Source organism: Chiloscyllium plagiosum, chromosome 9 (genome assembly GCF_004010195.1).
Source record: "Chiloscyllium plagiosum isolate BGI_BamShark_2017 chromosome 9, ASM401019v2, whole genome shotgun sequence".
NCBI lineage: Eukaryota > Metazoa > Chordata > Chondrichthyes > Orectolobiformes > Hemiscylliidae > Chiloscyllium > Chiloscyllium plagiosum.
Window position 1 is genome coordinate 33828238 of NC_057718.1, and position 13430 is coordinate 33841667.

At 38.5% G+C, this 13430-nt stretch overlaps 1 protein-coding gene across 3 annotated transcripts in view; it reads left to right on the forward strand.

The window, feature by feature from the left end:
- Positions 1-13430, forward strand: part of LOC122552759 (thyroid adenoma-associated protein homolog) — a 381744-nt gene that overhangs the window by 209824 nt on the left and 158490 nt on the right. The window lies entirely within an intron of this gene.

Here is a 13430-nt window from a genome sequence, read left to right on the forward strand (position 1 = left end):
CAGGCTGTAGCTGACAGAGCATCAGAAAATGACTATTTGCTTAGCTTTTTACAATCATATTAATGACTTTGATGAGGGAACCCCGTGTAGTTACTCCATGTTTGCTGATTCAAAGTTAGATGAGGAGGACACAAAGGTTGCAGAGGGATATAAACAGATTGGAGAAGCGGACAAAAAACATGGAAGATGAAATATAGTATGACAAAGTGAATGTTATCTTCTCTGCTAAAGGAAATAAAGAAGCACAATATTTTTAAAAATTGGAACTGTGCATTCAGAACAACCTGGATGACCTTGTACCTGAATCAAAGGAAATGAACATGCAAATACAAAAAGCAATTAGGAAGACATTATGCGGGAACGTTTGTTCTAAAACAATTAGGTTACAAGAGTAAAGAAGCCTTTCTACACTCATATTTTGGGCATTGATGTGATTGTACATATGTGCAACTTAGGTTTCTTAGATACTGAAATCTAAGCAAATACCTACTTACTGGAGAAGAAATGCAACAGCAGTTCATTAGATTGATTTCTGGGATGAGAGCACTGCCTTTAGAGGCAATTCTTTCTCTGTGGTCTAAATTTTTGAAATTTTCTGCTTGAGAACAATGGGTGCTCAGCTTTTGAGTAAACTAATTTTAGATGGTGACAGAATTTGGGTATTGAGGGACATAGCAATATACAGAAAGTTTAGAGGTAGAAGTTTGGCAGAGGAAAAACCGTTTCTTTCAGTGGTTGGGATCTGGAATATGCTTCCTGAGACAGAGAAACACATGGCCAGGCGTGGTCTGTCTTTGCCGAGTTGTTAATTTGACTGAAAAGAAGTCTTGAGAGAAAAAGATAATTTTCAACAGTAACTTTCTTATTATTGATCTGTTCAGAGGTTGATTTCTTGGGTGAGCTTGAAGATGCGCCAGGCTACAGGAGACATCCTTGTTTCTCTTTCAAGTTACTACAATTAGGATTTTAGCTGTTTAGTTGACTATAGCAGTCACCTAGCTTTGCTTGCCAGACGTTCTCTCTGTGATAGAATTCTGTCTGTCTTGCAGTTTGAATTTTTCTGCTACTGTATACAGAGGAACCTCGATTATCCGAATACCAGTTATCTGAAAATCGGATTATCCAAAGGAGATCTTGAGGTACCAACAGAAACATTACATCAAAGATGTGTGTCCAACACTGATCGCGTCTTTTGTTTACAGTGATTAAAAGTGCTGCCGAGAACAGTCCTGGACTGATAGGAGCATAGGCACCATCTCTAAATGACTGACCTCCCATCTCCTCTCTCTCTCTCTCTCTCTCTCTCTCTCTCTCTCTCTCTCTCTCTCTCTCTCTCTCCAGTTCTACACAGATGTGTACCCTAAACCCCTCTTCCCCAGATAATTTCTCTAACATTGTCTTATACAGGACAAAGGTGGAATCTATCAAAACCCCTCCCCCTCAAAAGGCAGTAGCAGCAGCAGCAATCTTGTTGTCCAGTCCAGCTGCCCTGGTGGGGGTGGTGTTGGATGGGGTTTTGGGCGGTGTTGGGGCAGGGGCAGCACACTGTGCTGCTCCTAGTCTCCTGAACAGGGAGCAAACTTAATAGAAAACCCAGATGAAAAGCATTGAATTGATTAACTGAATAATCAATTATCAATGAAATAGTGCCCACCCATCGTTCTGAAAATCGAGGTTTCCCCTGTTTCTCTTGGCAGGGAGTAGAGATGGCTGCCTTACCCATATGACATTATAACAAATGTTGAGAATGATTCCTGATAAAGTGCTTTTGCCTGGAACATCGATCTTCCTGCTCCTCAGATGCTGCCTGACCTGCTGTGATTTTCCAGCACCACTCTAATCTTGACTCTAATCTCCGGCATATGCAGTACCCACTTCTGCCTAGTTTTTCATCCATGTCCTACCTGTGGTTTTATTTGGCTGAAACCTGCTGTTTTTTAACAAATCAATCAGTATTTTTACTCCAAAGTATACCTGACCAAAGCCACAGTGTGTCATAACCAAATAAAATATTAAATTTGTCCTCATAAGAGATGAGACAGTTTGGTCCACAAAATCGTCATGTAGTTCTTGGAAGCCATCTTAAGGAAGTCTTTTTTAAAATGTAGTCTTAAAATATAATTGTAGAATTACAATATCTTCATTCATGGAATAACACTGACAATCTAACATGAAGCATGAGCAACACAAACAAAAGTAGTTTCTATCACATGGCAAGCCATTATCTTTGGGATGGAGAAGATGCAGATAAACTCACTGCCATAACACGCAAAATTCGCAGTTGCTCTCTGTTTCGTAACGAGAGCGTAGAGATTCAACAATTTTCAGTGTTTCCTGGAATCAGTGAGAATTTAATGTCTTACATGCATATTGGATGACAGAGGCAATTTAATCTGGTGAGCAGGAGCAGGTATGGACTGCATCACCTTGCATAACCTCCACCCAGTTAATTCCATGGCAGGATACTTGCCGTTCAGCCCTGGGGCCATTTGAGCCCTTTACATAGCAATTAAGACCCACTAAAGGGCATCATCCTGACACCACTGGTACTAACTAAGTAGCAGGCAGGAAACACATCAAACAAACCGTATGAGGTAGCTTATAGAATTATAGTGAGTGCAGGGGTTAGGAGTAATCTCTTCAAATCAATGTTTTAACTGCTACTGCAAAAGAGCAAGTTACAAATAAAAAATGTGTCACAGCAATTTTTAAAACTTCCTTGCAGGCTGCTTATTTTTACCTCCATAGTATAACTTTGCTCCATTCTTGTTTCATCTCTTCTAATGGATAAACTCTCATCCGTGAGTTTATCTCCACACTATTCTAATGCACTCCTGGCTGACCTTCCACATTCTACCTTCCACAAACTTAACTTCTCCAAAGCTTTGCTGCCTATGTTCTAAATGCAACTCGCCCAGTGGTTCCCAACCTTTTCAATAACATGGAACACTTCACTGAAATAAACAATTCTACTATCCTTTAAATTTTCTTCTTTGGTCATATGAGTCTAGAATGTTTATGTTTTGAAATCAAATGAAAATATTGTACTTTTAATTTGATGATTAACTCTCACAAATTTTATGAGTTATAATTTTGGTTGGATAGAATATCTTTTGAGACAGCAAAAAATAGGAACACGAGTAGGCCATTTATCTTGTCAAGCCTGTCTCTCCTATTCAGTAATATCATGGCTGATCTGGCACTCCTGATGGCCACTTCCCTGTCCTTTCCCCTTAATTCCTGATTCCCCAACTGATCAAAAATCAAACTATCTTTGCCTTAAATATATACAAGGTATCTGGCCCCACAGCTCTCTATGGCAAGGAGTTCCAAAGACTTAGTCATATGACAGAAGAGATTCCTCTTCATCTCAGTCTTAAATTGGCATACCTTAATTCTGAGAATCTGCCTGGTCCTAGACTCTCCCACGAGGGATAACATTCTGTCAGTAATTATTCTGTCAATCCCATTGAGAATCCTGTATGTCTCAATAAGATCACCTCTCATTCTTCTAAATTCCAATGAGTAAAGTCCCAACCCGTTTAACCTTTGTTCATAACCTTTGTTTCAATCCAGGAATCATCCTAGTAAACCTTCTGTGAACTGCCTCCATTGAAGTATCTTTCCTTAAATAAGAAGATCAAAACTGCACACAGTACTGCAGATGTGGTCTCACCACAACTTGTACAGTTGCAGTAAGACTTCCCTGCTCTTATATTCCAAACTCTTTGAAATAAGGGCCAATATCCCACTAGCCTTTATGACTACCCACTGCACTTGTGTGCTAGCTTTCTGTGTTTTGGGCACAAGCACCTCCAAATCCCTTTGTGTTGCAGCTTTCCACAGTCTATCTCTGTCTAAATAATACTCTGTTCTTTTGTTCTCCTTTCCAAAATGAACAACTTCACATTTCCTCACATCATAATACATTTACCAACTTTTTGCCCATTTAACCTATCATATCTCTCTCCTGTTCCATGTCTAAAAGCCAATTCTCTATCCATACTAACATACTACCTTCAAAACAATGGTCTCTTATGATCTGAGCTTTTGTGCTGCACCTTGTTGAACGCCTTCTGGAAGTCCACAACACATCTACTGGTTCCCCTTTTTCCACTCTGGTTGAAACTTACTTGAAAATCTCTAATAAATTAGTCAGCAATAATTTACTTCTCATGAAGCCATGCTGCTTGATTAGGTTGATTTTCCAAATGTTTGCTGTTTCTTCCTGAAAAGTTGATTCCAATATTTTTCCAACAATAGATGTTTGATTAATTGGCCCATAGTTACTAATTTATTGTCTCCCTTCCTTTGGAATAATGGTGTCATGTTGGTAGTTTTCTAATTCACTGGTATTTCTCCAGAATCCATGGATGTTTGGAAAATTACAACCAGTGCATCCACTATCTCTGCAACTACCTCTTTTAGGATCTGGGGACTCACCTATCTTCAGCTCTATTAGTTTGTGTAATACTACTACTCTAGTGATGTGATAGTACTTAAGTACTCTCCTACATTCTTCAGTATTAATGGGATGTTCTTAGTGTCTTCCGTGTAAAAACTGGAGCAAAATATTTGTTTAACTCCTCTGCCATTTTCTTGTTCCCATGACTACTCAGATTAATTTTCTAAGGGGGCTATGTTCATTTTGATTTCTCATCCTTTTCATACATGGAAAGAAGGTTTTGTCAGTTTTTATATTCCTCACTCATAATTTATTTTCTCTCACTGTATTATCCTTTTAGTCTTCCTTTGTTGAATTCTAAATTTATCACCATCTTCCAGGCAATCACTGACTTTTGCTCCTTACTTGCTTTTTCTTTCAATTTAATATTTTCTTTAACTTTGTTGGTTATCCATAGTAGTTTATTTCGCCCTTAGAATCTTTCCTCCTTGTTGGTGTATGTTTTTGCTGACAGTCACAAATTGCTTCCTTAAATGTCTGTCACAGCTTGCCTACTGTCTTTCCTTCTAATCTGTCCGCTCAGTCCACTTTAGATAATTCTATCCTCGTTTCACTGTAACTCCCTTTATTTAAGTCAAACATCATTGTTTCTGAACCAAGTTTCTCACTCTCATTGATTATTAAATTCCATCACATTACAATCACTGCTTCTGAGTGAATCTTTTACTCTGAGGTCATCTCTTAAACTTTACTAACCATTACCAGATCCAAGATAGCCTGGTTGGCTGCATGACATATTGCTCTGGGAAACTGTGCCTTATGAATTCTTTGTCCCTGTCATGATTTGGTAGCTGAAATGTGAGACTGTTTTTTTCCCTGAGCTGCTGTTTCTCACTGAGTGGTAGTTGAGCCAGCCAACCCAACCCCACCCCACCCCATGACTCCTTCCGCCATTTTAGAGAGCAATAAATAGTTGACCACATTGCTATAGGTCTGCATTCACATGTCACCCAGAGCAAATACAGACAGCAGATGTTCTTCACCGAAGAGCATTAGTATTTTTGTGACAATCAACAATGATTACATGGTTGGCATTAGACTAGCTTTTAATTCCAGATTTTATTGAATTCCTATTTCTCCATCTGCTAAAGCAGGATTCAGACCCATGTCTCCAGTACATTAGACCGGGTCTCTGAATCACTTGTCCAGTGACTTTCCCACTGCACAACCATCTCTCTTTAAAAGTGTATGGGAAACTATTCCCTAATGTACTCTGTGAATTCATTTTCATAGCTACCTTTTCTAATCCAAATAATCCATTCGACATGAAGATTAAAGTCACCCATAATTACTGCTCTATTCTTTTTACATAGTCTATTGTTAGCTGATTTGCAGCCTTTCCTATGGAGTGGCTACTGTTTGGAGGGTTATATACTACTCCCACCAATGTCTTTGCCTTACTGTCTTTTAACCTTCTCCCGTATGGACTCTTGCACCATTCGCGCCTAGATCATCTGTCACGACTGTCCTCATTTTTTTCTCTTATTAACACTGCCACACCACCACCTTTTTCCTTCCCTCCTGTCTTTCTGTAAGGTCAAATATCCCTGAATGTTAAATTCCAGTTTAGAGTTCATCATAACCATGCCTCTGTAATGGCTATGAAATCATATCCATTTACCGCGATTTGTACCATCAGTTAATCTGCCGATACTGAATGCTTTGTGCACTAAGATACAAAGCCTTGAGGTTCGCTCTGTTATCAAATTTCCCAACATGTTTATGGTTCCTTTGTGTGATATAGTGTTTACATGTTCTGTCCTGTTCTTTTACTTTCTGGTATCAGTAAGCCCCACCAATAACTTGCAATGCTAGATGAACAGTGAGGGTGGGTTCAGCTGCATGGAAAATTAGAAAATTTATTTGTTATATATTGATATTCATTACCTTTGTACAACATTTCACAGTACACTTGGACAGTTTTCACTGCACTGAGCCATCACCCTCCATAGGCTCTTGATTAATGCCTCTATTTTAGAATTCCCATTGTGGTTTTCAAATCACTCCATTGTTTGTCCCTCCCATCTCTATAATTGAACCATCCCTATAGAATTCCAAAATTTCAACATTCTCCAGATTCAGGCATCTTGGAAATGCTTAATTTTATTCCCAGTAGGATTGGTTTCTATGTCCTCCATTGCCTAGTTCCCAATTTGGAATTTTCTCCACCTTTCCATCTCTGTATTTCACTTTCTTCTGTAAGTCATTCAATAAAAGAAACAAGATTTTCTCTAAGTTAAATTGACTAGAAATAGTGCAAATGTTGGAAACCTGAAATAAATGTACTAAACCATACAAATACTCGCCAGTGTTATGACACTGGGTAAACCCCTCTGCTGATTTAAAACCAGCATCACAGAAAAGATTTATCCACTGCGTTAATCTATGAAAATTCAATAGGCCAAGAACTAGTTAAAGTACAAATTAACAACTTTATTTCTTAAAGTATAACAGGGAATAATTAACTAACAACTATTTACACTTCCTTCCTCTAACCTATCTTTTACTTCCCCTCCACAATACTAGTTCGATAAAACCCCCCAATTAAGATTTACAAAACAGAACTTCTTATTTCAGAACCAGGCAGCTTTCAGTTTTCTCTGAATTCCTGTCTTTTCTTCTTCTTGCAGATTCTGCTTCAGAGGTCACTGATCGGTAAAGGTACCTTTGAAGAGAGCTTTCTTTTTTGGGCAGTCTTTTTACATGCTGATGGCTTGGCAGTTCTCCTCTCAACTGTTCAACTTTCCCCAGTCTTGTATCCCTTTTAAGATTGTCAATATACTAAATTAAAACTGGATTGGAGTTTGGTTTTTTGGGGTATAAATTAAACTGATTGGCCTTATTTGAATCTGTTATTTGACCAGTCAAAAGTGCAGTGCATTTGTGTAGCGGCAACAAACATGAGAAATCTTTTTGACCATCAATAGAATGCATGTACAAATGTATTATTTAAAGTCCCTCATCCTCAGTCTGTGTACCATTGTGTATTGTTACAATAGATACAACTAATAGGATGCTTAAACATTCCTCATGAAGGGCTTATGCCCGGAACGTCAATTCTCCTGCTCCTCGGATGCTGCCTGACCTGCTGTGCGCTTCCACGCCACACTTTTCAACTCTGACCTCCAGCATCTGCAGGCCTCACTTTCTCCTGCTTAAACATTAGTCAAATTTACCCCATGTCACATATAGGAAATTAGTGTTAGTTGAGAAATGAGGGTGAACTACTTTTATAGTTACAAGTGGTTAGATCATTGCCCGTTAAAATACAGATTACTTTCAAAGGTTTTTTGCAAAGTAAAACTGCCCAGTCAAAAGTACAGTGCATTTGTGTAGTGGCAACAAACATGAGAAATCTTTTTTCACGTTGTCATCATCATATATTTTCTAGTGATGGAAATAGAATATTATCAATTTGGAACCTTATGCAATAAAATTGTGAAACTTGCTTTGAATCCTGTAAAATGAAGCAAAGTTACAGTGGTGTTTTCTTTCCAATTTTTATTTTCAAAAAATATCTATTCATTACATGAAAACTTTTCTTTGATAATTATATTTATCCAATTTTGACATTCTAATTATGCATTTTTATGTGCCTCCAGCTCAGTCCTGTGTGTGGCATACTTTGGTCAGAGCTGCTGGTAAATTATTGGAGCCAAGTGGTCCTTACCCACCATTTTCGAACAGTTGAGATCCTTTAATTTATTCGAAATCCTGGTTCAAAATAATAAATAGATTTATTAACATGCCTACAGCTCTGTTTGCTTTAATTATATGTACACTATAAATATTCACATTCCTGTGTGCTAAATTAGAACAACCCTTGGACTGTTCTACTCTGACCCTTCTAAGTATTCTGACATCACTGTAGTTGTACCTACCCCTGTGATCAGTTATAGAATTCAATGTGGGGGCATAGACATTTTAGAATTGCAATAAAACACTCCAATGTGCAAAATGATCACCATTTACAGGAACATTAAAATAAGCACTTAACCATACTGGCAATTAAAATTATTGGTGTTTTTTTTAAAATTGCCAGTTAACACATATGCTTAACTCTGCTGAATGTTGTAATTTACATTATAAAGTTATTTCTTTGGCTCCTAGCCTCCTTAAAAAGCAATTTCTAGAAACAGGGAGCAGCAGTTCGTTGTTTTAACAGACTTTGAAAGTTGCTTTCCTTTACAGGCAGCCTATTAATTCTTGTGAAAATGAAAAGCTTGGAAAAATAAATGAATTGAAATTGCAATTTAAGTCAACAGAGCCAGTGAAGGCAGTGTTGCCCACGGTGCAATATGTTGCTAAATGTATTTCAGCTGTAGCCCATCTGTCAAGGTACTTGAAGCATAGCTCAAACAATGTGCACTCAGAAAGCAATTGGCAGTAATACGTACTGAGATTTACATCAGTTTGTCAGTACTAATTCCAGAGACTCTGGGGTCATTCTTCATTTGTATACAGAGTCCAAATAAAATATCAGATATTGCTAAGCTGAATCATTGGAATGCATGTGGGAAGCAAGTGGTGTATTTTTAACAGAGAGCTCACTAAAGCCTCAGCTGGAAGCATGACATTAAAATCCAATAGCAACAGAAACTAATCCCACTGGGGAACTTACTTGAATTGGAGTTTTGTTCCTGCTCCTTTAGCGTAGTTCAAACTAGGCAAGCAGGGGATGATAACCCTAGTGTGTTTTATGATGAAAGAGATCTGCTAGTGAAATATTAAGTAGATGTTATTTAGGATATACCGGCATCTGCAATTATAATTGACAGTGCAGTGTAAAGGGTCTGTCCTGAATTGACTTGAAAGTTACAGTATATGCTTCGCTTGTCATTGTTTTAACTCAGGATGGAGTAACAAAGATTATAATTTCCCAACATTTTGCAAAAGAGTTAACCACACAAAAAAGATACTGGAATGCTGAGCTCTTCACTGTGGTTGTTAATGTGCAGCACTATGTTCACTGGATTAACTGAATGTGCACCTCAAACATTTACAGTACAGAAATAGGCTATTTAGCCCAACATGTCTGTGCCAGTTGCCAAAGGTCTAACTACACTAATGCTATTTTCTAGCTCCCCCACCCTTTACCCTGGAGGCTACAGCAACGCAAGTGAGCATCTAAATACTGCTTAAACATTGCAAGAATTTCTGACCCAACCACCCTTTTGGGCACTAAATTCCAGACACCCATCACCTGAGTGGAAAAAAAAGCAATCTCCTCAACTCTCTCTGAGCCTTCCACCTATTAACTTAAATCAATGCTGCCTTGTTATTGGAAGATGTACCTTTCTATGCCCATCACAATTTAAAATTCCTCTTTCACGTCCTGTTTGATCCTTTGCTGCTCCAAGAAAAGCAACACATTCTATCCAGTATTTCCTCATAGCTCAGACTCACCAACCCAGGCAGCATCTTGGTAAACCTCCTCTGTCCCTCTGTAATGCAATCACATACCTCCTGTAACTTGTTTTAGATTAGCTTAAATTCCCTACAGTATGGAAACAGGCCCTTCGGCCCAACAAGTCCACACCGACCCTCCGAAGAGTAACCCACCCAGACCCATTCCCCTACCCTGTATTTACCTCTGACTTTGCAATTTAGCACAGCCAATCTACCTAACCTGCACATCTTTGGATTGTGGGAGGAAACCCACGCAGATACAGGGAGAATGTGCAAACTCCACAAAGACAGTTGCCCGAGGCGGAAATGGAACCTGGTGCTGTTAGGCAGCAGTGCTAACCACTGAGCCACCGTGCCGCCCCACATACTTCATATGGCATAAAGACCAGAACTGCATGCTGTATTGCTGCTAGCATTACCACAGGCATTATTCTGGGTGAGATGGAGATGAGAAAAGTGTTCTTGGAAAACTTTATGGTAGATGGAGTTTTACACAAAAGTTGCCATCCTCCTCTCTTCTCAAAGCTTCTCTCTCTGTGGATACCACTCCTTTTCCAAACCTTGATTCAAAATAATTTGTGGATTCATAAAGTTCATTAAGTTTTGTGCATGCTTTTAATGATATGTGCATTATAAATACACTCATTCCTACATGCTACTCTTGGAACATTCTGTGGACTGACCTCCTCTGATACTTGGAAACTTTCTGGACATTATACCTAACCAGTTGTTGTTTATAGAATTAACTGAGGGACATAGATATTTTCAAATTGCATGCTGCAGCCCGAGATGCATTACACAATGACAGCCTCAACTTTGTGCAAAGTGGGGTCATCAAGTCTTGTAGCATCCCTGTATGTGTAAAGCAGCTCTCCAAAAGACCTTCAACATCAATTTAGATAATTACTTTCATATCATGAAACATCCAAGCCATTCCAACAGGTGCATTATAAAACAAAATATGACCACGAGCCACATAATGACATATTAGATCAGATGACTAAAATATTGTTCAAAGATTTCTGCTTTAAAGAGTGCCTTAAAGGAGAAAAGTGAGTTGGAGAGCAGGGAGGTGTGGGGAGGGAATTTCACATCTTGGGACCTCAGAAACTGAAGGAACAATTAGAATTAGAATCCCTACAGTATGGAAACAGGCTCTTCGGCCCAACAAGTCCACACCGGCCCTCCGAAGAGTAACCGACCCAGACCCATTCCCCTGGTCTGAATTTACCCCTGACTAATAACCTACACTATGGGCAATTTAGCATGGCCAATTCACCTAACCTGCACATTTTTGGATTGTGGGAGGAAACTGGATCACCGGGAGGAAACCCACACAGACACGGAAAATGTGAAAACTCCATGCAGAAAATCACCTGAGGCTGGAATCGAACTTGAGACCCTGGCACTGTGAGGCAGCAGCGCTAACCACTGAGCTGCCATGCTGCCCCAACTATCAATTATAATTGAGAATATGCAAGAGGTCAAAATTAGAAGAAAGCAGATGTGTCAGAGGGTTGTAGGACTGGAAAAATTACACTTATAGGGAGGGGCTAAACATTTAAAGGGATTTGGAAACAAGAATGAAACTTCCATTCAAGGACGAGCTTGACCGGTGTAGTTCACAAGGTTAGGGATGATATAGGAAGAGAGCTTACTGCAGTTTCGGACAGTGAAAGCAGAGTTTTGATTGACCTTATGTTTGTAGAGAGTAGAATTTAGAAGACTAAACAAGCTTGAAATGTCATCTAGTACTTTGCCAAGGTAGAAATATGTTGAAAGTATCTCACTTGCAATTTGGTTGTCTTTTAAAACAATGCTGTTGGTAGGTCACTTGTGCAGTTCAATAGCTTTTCGCTGGTGATTGTTTAGCACGTCTGTCTAGTGCAAATATGCAGACCAGGTTTGTAAAATTAGTGTAAAACAGCAGAAGAACTGTCTGACCTCAGAATAGGAACTGTGCTGATGCTTTTGGCAGATGCAGAGCATATTTGCATTTGTCCACATCACAGCATAAAGTTTCATGGAAATATGGGGCTATCTGTCCAACAACACAATCATTACCTCTGCAAGGTTCTGTAGTCCACTGGAGACCCAGAGTCCAAATTTGTAACTGATCTGCCTCACTTGACTCCACTGAAGTTCATTTCTAATCTGAAATGATCTATCTATACAAGTGTTACTAGGAGAGCCACAGTACACTGTGTATTTTAAGTATATTGAATAGGCATAAAAGTGTTTTTTAGTTCATAACAGCTTTCTTCCACTGATGTGATTATCATATTGTACACACACAGCAGGATCCTGGTCAGAATAGCTCCCCTCATAACTGTCATGATGAAGAATTAAGTTAAATTCTGGTGATGACCTCTATTCCCTCAAAAGTTGTTAATTTGAAGGATAAAGTCTGGATTTTTAAGTTGGATTTAAAATGGGTTATCACCAGCCTTACTGTCACATAAATCAAAACATCTGAACTTAAGGTTCATGCGTATAAAAGGGAAACTAAAATACTTGGAATACAAATGGACTTGCTTGGTTTTGGTTTTATCTGCCAGTAGTTATAATTTGTATGAATGTAGTGAACAACTTTCAATATTGGATACCATTACTATGAATGGTACCAAGGAACAACTCGTTTCTGACAAGGATTCTATTGTACTCCATTCAAAAAATAAAGTTGTCTCATGACTGCATTACTTAACAGTTTAGGAGTGGTTCAATACTTCAATTTGTGTACACCTTAGTTTTGGAAACCTTTTGCCAAAAAACATTGAATTGGTTCCAACTTGGTGGTGTGAGTGACTTCATTTTTCTCCATGGACTTGCATTTTCAAAAATTCCAAATACAGTAATTCCTAAGTTAGGTGTTCCTTTTTCCTTTCATTTTCAATTCCTGTAATATTAGATTCTGTTAATTATATTTAGAGCCATGTAATCTGATATTCTGCAAAGTTCAGTAAGTTTATGCCAGCAGTGATGTGATCCTGTAGAACTAGATCCCACAAGCAAATTAACAAAGACTTCCTTACAATCCTGCATGAACTAACAAAGTATTGATGTGCCAACAGAAACCTCATAAACCACTTTTTTAACCTTTCCTTTGCCTAATACAATCACCTCATGAAGGCACTGGTATTTTGTTGAGTTATGATTCCATAGGAAGCAGGGGATTTTCAAGTACTTGCCTCACTGGCTATGACAAAAAAAAATTTCTCCATTTCCTTTGTGTGATTTTTTTCGGAAATGAAGAAGAATGGAAATTTGCATCCATCATATAGATATTTGGCACGTCCTTCCATAGGATGTAAAAGAATGAAAGAACTTGTATTTATTTGTCTTTCACAATTTCAATACTCTTGAAGTGTAATCAGTGTCATAAATGTAAGCAATTAATGTGTGCACAGCAAAATTCTTCAGTTTTTTTCAGAAGAGTGCATAACTTTAAGGTTAACTTATTTTTATGTTCAGGGTGGGAGAGATGATTTTATTTTCATTTTTTAAGGTTTTCTAGGCTTTGTACCAGAGAGTCTGGAGACCTGTTTGTTTGACTGCA